The 8,988-nt window shown below is 41.3% G+C and overlaps 1 long non-coding RNA gene across 1 annotated transcript in view; it reads left to right on the plus strand.

Moving 5' to 3' along the window:
* LOC116419871 overlaps window positions 1-4,730 on the plus strand; it is a 132,493-nt gene extending 127,763 nt beyond the window's left edge. The window contains exon 3 of the long non-coding RNA XR_004230200.1: window positions 4,646-4,730. This is a non-coding gene — a long non-coding RNA (uncharacterized LOC116419871). The remainder of the gene's footprint in view (window positions 1-4,645) is intronic.
* Window positions 4,731-8,988: the final 4,258 nt, after the last annotated feature.

Below are 8,988 nucleotides of genomic sequence, written 5' to 3' on the forward strand. Positions count from 1 at the left end.
GAATCAGATCAAAACATGATTGGGGAATATCTCACAAAATCAATTACAATTCAATAGAACGTAGATGATCATGATATGTGGTTTTCGAAATCAATATGTGACCCACCGGGATCTTTTTCTGTTTCAGTTTGACACCAGCGATGGAGCGACTATAAAACTGTCTCTTGCATCTGGTCAAATCCTTCCTGATAATTGTTCAAACGTATTCAATGACTTCCCTGATGTCTATTGGATAAAGCTGAACCTCCTTTCTCAATATTAAAATCTCTCCAGCATCCAAGTGCGACTTACTTGTCCAGCCTTATCTCACACTAGCCCCTCACCTAGACTATGGACTGACCATTCCCTGGACGTGTCCTCTGAATGTTCCTCCTGGGGGAGTGCTCATCCCATCCCCTGAGCCCAGTCAGTCTGGGGTCTCTCCTCCTTTCTTGAGTCCAGCTTTGTAAGATGTTCTAGGCAGAAACAATCTTTCTACCTTACAGAATGTATTGGAAACTCTCCTTTGTACTCGCCTGATGCTGCAGAACTGTTGTCTTAACTTACATAGTACATAATAGACTCCTTCAAAGAGGGTCTCTATTTTATTCCACCTTTCCAATCCCACATGGACAGATCAGAATCTTAAACATATTTTTGAATTAGGAATTCCTTTTAGATTGCATAATAGCATTTATTCAGTGCTTCAAGTTTTGCAGAATGCTTTACAAATATTATCTCATTTGGTCCTCACATCAACTGTGCTATTATTAGCAGAGGTGCTAATTATTATCCCCATTTTACAGGTAAGAAAACAGAAAGGTTAAGTGGTTTGCCCAAATTCACACAGTTAGTAGGTATTTGAGGCAGAATTAAAAATTAGCTCTTTTTATGCTTAGCTAGATGATGCAGTAGAAAGAATACCAAGTTCAAATCTGGCCTCCAGTAGTTAACACTTGCTAGCTGTGTGACTCCAATTACCTTGTCTAAAAATAAAAATTAGGTCTTGTTTTTCTTCAGTTCTATCCACTGAGATACCTAGCTGCTCTAAATTATTTTTACGAATAAGAGTCTGATTACTAAGTTGTAGACTTCTTGAGTGCCCAAAATTTGTCCTTAGAATGTTAACTTCTGAAGGGAAGTGATTATTTGCATTTTGCCTCTGTAAATTCCAGGACCTAGCACAATGCTTGGAAATAATAAGAAGGGCTTAAAAACTGAAGAGAAGCACTTTGATTTGGTTTTAGAGATTATAGGGAGCCATGAGAATTTACTGAGTAGTCATAGGGTTAGTCTTGTATTTTTGGAAAGTCACTTTGACAGCTCTTATGGGAAGGATGGGTGAAGGGAGAACCTAGAAGCAAGGCAACTCATTGTGGGGTCATTGTAGTCTTCTAGGGGAAATGGAATGAGGAACTGGCCATGAGATCCATGTTGGGTTCCATATATTCAACCCCAAACAATTTTCACGAGCTGTCTGTTTCATCTTATAGAGAAAAGTAAAAAACAATTCAATACTTTGGGTCAGCGCAATGACCAACCACAATCCCATAGGACTATGGAAGAAACATTACTCATCTCCTGAAAGAGGAGTGATGAACCTAAGGTGCTGAATGAGTAATACATTTGTAGACATGACCAGTATTTTGCTTGACATAAGGTCTTTCCCCTCCCTTCCCTTCCCTTTCATTTGGGGACAGGGGAGTTAGTGGCTAGGACATAAAGGCTAGTGATAGGATTACTGAAATGAAAAAAAATTAGGAAAAGACAATCAGTGAAGCATTTAAAAACATTCAGAAGAAAACAGGAGTAAGGTCAGTAGGAAATGTAGACAAGCAGGACAGCTTTGAAAATAACATGTTGAAATGATTAGAGACTCTAAAAGAAAAGTGAGCTATATGGAATACAGATTTGGAGCTTCATGTTCAATCCCCCTCCTGCTCTAATTTGTATATGGAAATGCTCCTCTTATTTGGAATTTGTGAAACTCAGAACAAAAAGAAGTGAATGAAAAGAAGATGTGGAGGTGATGGGAGAAGAGTTTTTCCTTGGAAATTGGTTAATTGATTCCTTCATGCAGTCGAACAGGCATTTCCCGGCTAACCACCAAACTCAGATTTGGATGTACCTTCTCTAATATTATAAGTAGAAAGTGCAATGGATTGGAGTGGGTCAAATTTCCAAGTTCTTTTTTGCCATTAACTAGTTCTGGGCCTTTGGAGGTTGCCAGAGGTCTTTGAAGGGCCACGCTAATGGCTTTTCTGGATCCCCGGTTATCTTGATCACCCCCAAGCCTTTGACCCTGTGTTCTTTCTAGGCTTTTGTGACATGCTTGCTCCAGCTCTCTTTGCTAATTCAGTCTTCTCAAACACCGTTGCTGGCTCTTCCTGTAAGTTGTTCCTGTTAGCCATGGGAGTTCCTCAGGGATCTGTCCCGAAAACTCCCATTTTCTTCCTCTTTATTTTGTTTAGTGACCTCCTCAACTCCCATGGAATCCAATTATCTTTAAGCTGATTATTGTTAGATCTACGAATCCTCTCCTGCCCTCTGCTCTCACATCTTCAACTGCTTATATCACATCCTGAGCTGGACGTCCCATAGACATCAAAAATCTGGGAAGAAAATACTGTTCTGACCATTATCAGTTGGAAGATATTTGGATCCTCCCTGATAGTAGTAGTGGATTTTATTTTATTTTTTGGGGGGGTACCAGGCGCTTTTATTGGGCTTGTTTCTGTTTTTGCCTCCATCGATCCTGCTGCAGCTCGATACTGCCTTGGGACAGCTTCCTGCCTCTCTGGCCTCTCGGGCAGCTGATCTGGTCACGGGCATCCACTTTGGTGACTTCTAGTTCCTGGCCAGTTTTCTCAGACAGAGCTGAAGAGGAGACCGAGGGAAAAGTCTGGCCCTGGTGGCTGGGGGATTGTTTTCATATGTGTGCACAAGTGCAGCCTGGGAGTGATTCTCCTGTGTGCAGAAGTCGGCACCGGGAATTACTTTCACATGTGTGAAAACCCTTTTTATGATCCCGGTTTCATGGGCCGCCCACCTGGGCCCAGGTCTTGCAGGGTTTCTACGAGTCCCTTTGGGGATTTCTAATAAACAGAATATGGCCCAGGCCCCCTTGCCACCACCATCCAGCCAGAACAGTAGTTGTGACAGGGACAATGAGGTGGACGTCCCCAGACTGTGAGGTGCCAGAAGAACCCTGAGAATACACCCCTCATAGGTGGGAGGACCCAGGGCCTTAGCTGAGCTGGAGGCCCCGGCCTGGAGGCTGTGAGAGGGTAGAGGACAGAGGACACATTGTGCAAGGGCAGCTGACCCCTGTGGCTCAGTCTGAGTGATGGGAGGTCCCTGGGCGGGACTTGGTCCTGCAGTGGAAGGTCCGGGGGAGCTGGTCGTGACCTCAATGGTCCCGGTTTGGATGCAGCAGGATCGGGTGAACCTCAGTCTCACAGGCCCATCATGGATCGGGATGTACTTCTCGCTCCCAAATCGTTTTCCTTTTTGGGTGCTGACTCTCCTGAGGGGAGGCCAGAATTTCTGGAGAGAAGTTCCGCAGGGTCAGGGGCCATCATGTACACGCCACCCACTCAGGGAGGGCTCTGATTGCCACAGAAATTCAGGGTGTCTCCAGACCTCATTACCCAGAATTGGTCGGAGCGGTTCCTGCCCTCCTGGAACCATCAGGAAGAATACAGGTTTCTGGACACTGCCCAGAGAGCACAACCTGCCTCCGCCAGCCGGCATCCCAGAGCTCAGAAAGGAGGCTCGTGGGCAAATCCTCCCGTCTCTGGGGCACAGCTTTCCCATACACAAAGGGCCTTGCTTCTCTGACAGCTCTGGGCAAGGCAGGGCACTCGCTCTGAGTCCTGCCAGGAGTGCTGGCAACAAGGTTCTTACACCTAAAACAGACTGACGTGGAGGCAGCCAGGGAGGACATGGAATGAGGAAGGAGAAAGGGAAGACAAGTGGAGATGGAAAGAAGGGGGAGAAAAAGGGAAGATAGAAGGAGAGAACAGAAGAAAGGAGAAGAAAAGGAAAGAAGAGTAGATGGAGGGGAAATGAAAGAGTTGAAATGAAAGAAAGATAGAAAGAAATAGATAGATAGAAATAGATAGAAAAGAAATAGATAGATAGAAAGAAAGATAGAAAGAAAGAAATGAAAGAAAGATAGAAAAAGAAGCAGAGAGAGGTGGGGGAGAATAAAAGGGAAAGAGAGAGAGACAGACAGACAGACAGTGTAAGGACTGAAGTCTCTGGTCATCAAAAGGGCAAATTGGCTGCTCCCAGTAGCTCTGCAGCAGCATTTGACAATTTATTTTACTCAAATGAGTTTACCAGTAAGTAGAGGAAGGATTCCCAACCTTTTGATAGGAGAACCAGCTTTTTACTTCCTCAAACTTTTGGACAGGAGCCCTTGGCCCTTCTTTGCATCACGGACACCTTCGACCATCTCCCAGGATCCCTTCTCAGAATGCTTTTGAATGCATAATATGCGGGAAGACAACTTTCAAACCATTAAAAAATAAAGTTCCCAGAACCCAGATAAAGAACCTCTGCCTTGGGAGAAGGCAGGAGTGAGAGAAGTCCCGATGGTGAAGTCCTTGAGCAGGGCAGGTGAGAGGGTCCCTGTTGATTGTTACCCTCCCTATTTTGACAGGTCCAGGGGTCAGACGGTGATTTATCAAGACAGAGATGAGAGATTGAACAGAACAACGTGTAGCAGTGGTAAACAATCTGGATAGCTGTCAGGTAAGGTTACCAGATCTACTTTAAATTAAGGTCTTGATCTTTTGTGTGATTTACTAGACAACTACTCAAGGAAGGGGATTTATTATGGCTTTTCTAAATTACGCAGTTAATTCTCCTTATTTCCATAAAGTACAGTTCTAAATAAAACTGGATTCTTTTGGAATTAATTAATGAGTGGGTATTAATTCTGAATGAATAAATGACATAATTTAGAAACTTATTGGATATAAAAAGCAAAAGGCAGACAGAAATCTAAGCTGCCTCCAGTTCTGTGAGGACATGCTGGTATTTTCCCATTGCGTACCCCAGAAAGAGCTTTCCCTTTAAAAAAAATTCTGTTAAGACTAATCATAACCATTCTTCATATCCCATTCCAACTCTGAGTCTTCATCTGATCCAGGAAGCTTTCTCTGCCCACTCCAGCCGATGATGGTCTCATCCTCCTTCATTTGGTGTGAGCACCAATTCTATGTCCATCAATCCTGAGGTGCTTTGCAGTGAAATAAGCTAGTGGATGTTTATATATTTAATCATGTACTGTGTATGTTTATGTATTCATGTACATTAAGATAAATGAGGAAATCCTAAGAACGCACACGTTGCCATTAAGTTCCAGTTCCCAGATCTGGGCAGAGCACTGAAACAACCAGCCGATGCAATTCCTAAGCATTGATGGTCATTGTTGAAAACTTTTGAATTGGAAATATACTGCAGGCCTGGAGATAGACAAAAGTGTTTGTTAAAAAATAGAATAGAGTGGATTCTTCAAATGTAAGCCAGTAAACTTGTTATTTATTCCCAGGCCGAATTCTAGAATGTTTTAGCAAAGATCATGGGCATTTAGAAAGGGAAACAGACATCTTAGAGAACTAGCTTGGACTGATCAAGAAAAGTTATTTGGTTCCTGGCCCGATTCTGTTGAACAGTTTACACAAATAACTTGGATGTAAAAATAGATGCCATGTTTATCAAATTGCCGATTAATCCAAGACTGGGTCAGGTAGAATTGTAATCCATGAGCGAGAACAATTGAATTTATTAACACATAATGTGTTGTTGATAAATGTCTTACATTTGAGTTTGTCAAATTCATTATATAAGTACAGAATAAGGAAACTGTGGAAGAAAAAGAAAAAGTGAAGAATTTTAGTGAACTTGAAGACTAATCAGAACCAAGAATACAGTAGCATAGACAAAAACAGCTAATACGAATTTTGACTTCATTAAGAGAAACATCAGATCCAGAACAAGGGTTCTGGACCCTAATTGATCAGGTTACCTGTCTTCAATTCTAAGCCTTCACCCCCCAAATTCTAGGATTCAGAAAGGATTATGAACAGAATAACAAGAGAAATGGAAACCATGATGATTAAAGAAGAGCTTCAGGGGCCTATTCTTCTGTTTGTATCTCTCTAGTCAGACCACAATATTTCACATCTCTGGCCATGTTCCTCCACAGAGGGCTTTGTCACCATCTAAAAGATGGAATGATGGAATGATGGCTGTTGGTGAACATGTCTCTAGACATTTCTTCTTCCACATATAATCATATACGTATACAAGACACAGTCATGGACACGATCATCAAGAAGTAAAATCTGGAATCGCTGGGTCATGTTAATGGGGTGGAACCTGAAACATAGACTCCTTTGCAATCTCTGTATGACATCAACAGAAATCAATGGGTCACGCTTTCCTTTCTGTGGAGCTTTTTGGCCCTGCCGTACATGCGTTACTTCTAAGCACCGAAATTAGGAACTACTGACATGGAAGATTACAAGGCAAGCATATACATCACCAAGCATGACTGTGCTTCCCACTAGGACAATTACAGGGTAAATGGATCTAGCTCTCATGTTCTTGGGTACATTTATCTTGGTTTCTGTATGGTAAGTTCCATTGCTTAATGTAATCTCTGTTTAAATATCACATCTCACTGGCTTTAAATGAAGGGAACTGGAGGTCATCGTTTTTATGGCACTTGTTTCACGAAGGACGTACATGCAGAGCTTTGGGTTCCCCATTTCTAGAGGCTAAGGATCACGTGCCCTATGAGAAGAGAGACCAACTGGTCTGTGATTCCTCTGAGATCCTAGATCCATGCTTGGCTCCTGCAAGGGGAGACCTGATGATTCAACTTGTCCCATTTGGTAAACTGATTGAAATTTGAAAGAAAGAATGAGGACAGTAGTTAATAAAGGATTTATTTCTAACCTGATGGGAAGGGGATAGAGGTACATCCATAATGAGTCTTTGGGGAAGTGATTTAGGAAGATTTCACCTGAAAAAGGAAGCACACTCTAGACCGAAGCAAGGGTTTTATGATGCTAAAGAACTGTCTAGTTGGGGTAGGAAGGAAAGGAAAGGGAGGGAGCCGTTTAAAGAAATATGGATACCAGAAGGGGAAGGATATCTCCAGATGGCACCTTCATAACGTCTCTCTTTATTCAGTCGGCAACCTTTTAGAGTCTCATCACCTCATGCATGGGTTATTGACAGAACCTAACTGGTTTCATTATGCCAAGTCATCCTTCAAGCAATTGTCAAAGTATAGGGCTGATTAAATCATTTCCCCACTCAATATACTCTAATATAAAAGGGTAAAGGATTTCTGAGATTCTTTTTCTTTATTTAACGTGCCCAGCTCCTTCCTACCTTTCCAATCTTCTTATACTTACTCCTTTTTATGCATCCTATGATCTGTACTTACTTCATTTTATGCAGTCTGGGATACAGCTACATTACTTGCTCTTCCTCACACAAGTCATTTCAACATGGTTGTACTTTCCCTCCCATCTTTATTCTATCCCTTAACTCTTGGATTATCTACCCTTTATGCTGCATATGTCTTTTTTTTTTGAAAAATATTTATTTTAAAATTTATTTAGTATTCTCTGGTTATATGTCAAAACAATTTTTAAGATTTGTTTTAAAAACTTTTGAGTTCCTAATTCTCTCCCTTCCCTTCTTCCCAGCCCCTCACTGAGAAAGCAATCAATTTGGTACAGATTATACATGTATATTCCATATACTACATATATCTTGTATGTAATGTCTTTTTATATATCGTTTTCTGCATTTGGTATAGTTGAGAGCAGTTTCATGTTTTTGCCTTTCATCTCTAAATTTTAATAGGATATAATATATTGTACAGAAAACCATAAATGTCATCATTTTTATATTAAAATGAGACATCTTACTTAAAAGGTCATCTCCTTTGCACTGTTATATTGTTTTAGTTGTTTTTGTAGGACTTAGAACAAAGAGGAGTCATCTAGTTCACATTCCATCTTTATTTTGGAGAGAGTGGTACAAGAAATTTCTCCATTCATCTTTAATCAAAACCTGGTTGTCTTCTGAGAATATGACTTCTCTCGTACCTCTCACCACTTCTCCTATTTCCCTGAAATTACAGAACCAACAAGAAGGCAGGAATACCTCCTCCTTGCTCTCCACTGGTACATCTCCACCGGTACATCTCCACCATTTTTCTGCTTCTATCCTCTAATAAGACCTATTCAGTTCACTTGTATCACTTTCTCCATCCTTGTTGCTTTTATTGATTGACCTCTATAATATTCTTAGGATCATTGATCTAAGGCTAGGAGGGACCTGAGGATCATTTGTTTCAATGGTCACATTTTACAGATGAGGAAACAGATGTTTTGAGAGGTTGAGGGCTTGCTCAAAGTCATATAGATCATAAGCATTAAAGCTAGAATTGCAATCCAGACTCTAGTTCTTCAGTCAGATCAATCCCTGAGCTTTTTCTCTCTCACACATCTCCCATCATCCAATCCAAGAAGATGGGGGTTGTGTTTTCTCTAAACACTGTGACTCCCCTATATCTACTGTACTGTACACAGCATTATGCAATTTGCTGTTAGCTTTATCAATTTGCATTTGTAAACCTAGGGCATGTGATAGTGACTTGCTAACAGTAGGTGTGTAATAAATGCTTTTCCCCCTTTTCATTTATTTGCCAATTCATTCATCTTTAGAATGTGATGATTCTGAATCACGAATGCTGAGACATCGCCCCTTTTGTCTTAAATGATACAAGTTGAATGTACTCGGTTCAAATCCCAGGGCAGAAGGAAGAGTCCTATTTTCTAGGATTTATTCTCTGAACAAGAAATTCCCATTATGGTTTAGGAATCCCAAGGGCTGGTTGTGGTTAAAAAGAACCAGCCACAACAAAGCCAAATGGGATGTGGGATGGGTTTCGATTCGTGTCTGAGATCTTACTTT

This window comes from Sarcophilus harrisii, chromosome 6, assembly GCF_902635505.1.
Source record: "Sarcophilus harrisii chromosome 6, mSarHar1.11, whole genome shotgun sequence".
Classification (NCBI taxonomy): domain Eukaryota; kingdom Metazoa; phylum Chordata; class Mammalia; order Dasyuromorphia; family Dasyuridae; genus Sarcophilus; species Sarcophilus harrisii.